This window comes from Schistocerca americana, unplaced genomic scaffold, assembly GCF_021461395.2.
Source record: "Schistocerca americana isolate TAMUIC-IGC-003095 unplaced genomic scaffold, iqSchAmer2.1 HiC_scaffold_248, whole genome shotgun sequence".
Classification (NCBI taxonomy): domain Eukaryota; kingdom Metazoa; phylum Arthropoda; class Insecta; order Orthoptera; family Acrididae; genus Schistocerca; species Schistocerca americana.
In genome coordinates, this window is record NW_025725959.1 from 47501 (window position 1) to 50000 (window position 2500).

Here is a 2500-nt window from a genome sequence, read left to right on the forward strand (position 1 = left end):
GGAGACAACACGCGCCACCTACGGTGGCCGGCAGCTCCAACGCCAGCGCCACAGAAGGACAAAAGCCCCACTTGGGTGCCGAAGCGAACTCTCCCAGCACAGCGCACGCGCCAACACGTCCGCACAGCTGCGATACAATCCACCTGCGAGAACCGCAGAGGCGACCGAGCAGCAGACGGCGTCGCGGCGCCGAGCGCCGGGCGGCGGCGCATCCTCAGCGCACACAGTCCTCAATCGGACCAGCACACTGCAGATGTCCACCGCGCTTCGCACCGGGCCCGCGAGGACCTACTTTGGCCGCACGGCGCCGCGTGCAGGGTGCGCCGGCGCGCAGCTGCGCCGCCTGCCGCCTCCGTCGGCCGGCGCGCCTGCCACTGGCCGCCCCCACCAGCCGGCTGTAGCGCGTGCGCCCACGCACCGCGCGGCCAGCACGCCGGGAGGCCCCCCCTCACCGGCCGGGGACGGTCCCACCCAGCCACCGCCGCGTATCGCTTCACACCCACATGCCATTCACGTTCGTGGGCATGGTGGGTATCGCTGAAACAACCGGTTGGTAGCTCAACCGATCGTCGCCATCACTGATTCACCTCTAGCGAGAACAACCGCACCACAACGGTTTACCAGTTGTTCATTTGCGTAACGTCACCAGCAAACGTAGACGTCCATCGCCATTTGCAAATTCAACGATTGTTGCATGCCTGTGTCAGGTGTCACGACACACTATGTCTGCCCACATACACGCAACAACATGTGCACGCTTCGCGAACACGTGGAAGGTGGCCCCCGTACGTATGCGATGTCCATTGCGCGAACGACTGTCAACCGGCCTCTGTCGCATGTCGCAGATGTGGAACGCAGTGCACCATGCTATCACGGTGTGTGAGAAGAGACGACTACGTCTGACAACACGCACCACTACATCAACAGACGGCTCATGCTGATCGCCATCCACGGCATACCATACTGCAATCCAGCTCTTATAGGGAGACGACACGTAGCTGAGTGCACAATATTTGGACCGTATGGTTCGCCGTTGTTGGCGCAGTCGTGGTACGGTCACACATGTACCACGATGTATCATTCAGTACATGAGGACCAATGTGCAGTACAGTGTGTGATTTGGACGTACAACATCAGCGGACAGTTGACACAAGCCGTACCACAACGTAGGCTGTGCTTCGCCATGCGAATGCCAATGAACAACTGCGAAGGGCATTGAGCATGTACGTCCTGCTGCCATAGGCCCAACGTGTGTTGGGTTAAGGCCCAACGTGTGTTGGGTTAAGGCCCAACGTGTGTTGGGTTAAGGCCCAACGTGTGTTGGGTTAAGGCCCAACGTGTGTTGGGTTAAGGCCCAACGTGTGTTGGGTTAAGGCCCAACGTGTGTTGGGTTAAGGCCCAACGTGTGTTGGGTTAAGGCCCAACGTGTGTTGGGTTAAGGCCCAACGTGTGTTGGGTTAAGGCCCAACGTGGGTTAGGTTAAGGCGCAACGCGGGTTAGGTTAAGGCGCAACGCGGGTTAGGTTAAGGCGCAACGCGGGTTAGGTTAAGGCGCAACGCGGGTTAGGTTAAGGCGCAACGCGGGTTAGGTTAAGGCGCAACGCGGGTTAGGTTAAGGCGCAACGCGGGTTAGGTTAAGGCGCAACGCGGGTTACGTTAAGGCGCAACGCGGGTTACGTTAAGGCGCAACGCGGGTTACGTTAAGGCGCAACGCGGGTTACGTTAAGGCGCAATATAGGTTAGGTTAAGGCGCAATATAGGTTAGGTTAAGGCGCAATATAGGTTAGGTTAAGGCGCAATACGGGTTAGGTTAAGGCGCAATACGGGTTAGGTTAAGGCGCAATACGGGTTAGGTTAAGGCGCAATACGGGTTAGGTTAAGGCACAATACGGGTTAGGTTAAGGCACAATACGGGTTAGGTTAAGGCACAATACGGGTTAGGTTAAGGCACAATACGGGTTAGGTTAAGGCACAATACGGGTTAGGTTAAGGCACAATACGGGTTAGGTTAAGGCACAATACGGGTTAGGTTAAGGCACAATACGGGTTAGGTTAAGGCACAATACGGGTTAGGTTAAGGCACAATACGGGTTAGGTTAAGGCACAATACGGGTTAGGTTAAGGCACAATACGGGTTAGGTTAAGGCACAATACGGGTTAGGTTAAGGCACAATACGGGTTAGGTTAAGGTACAATACGGGTTAGGTTAAGGTACAATACGGGTTAGGTTAAGGTACAATACGGGTTAGGTTAAGGTACAATACGGGTTAGGTTAAGGTACAATACGGGTTAGGTTAAGGTACAATACGGGTTAGGTTAAGGTACAATACGGGTTAGGTTAAGGTACAATACGGGTTAGGTTAAGGTACAATACGGGTTAGGTTAAGGTACAATACGGGTTAGGTTAAGGTACACATTGTTGTAAGGAAAGGTGTTTTGGGGGGGGGGGGGGGGCCGGTTTGTTGATTGTGATTATCGTAAGTAAATGACTGCGGCATCAT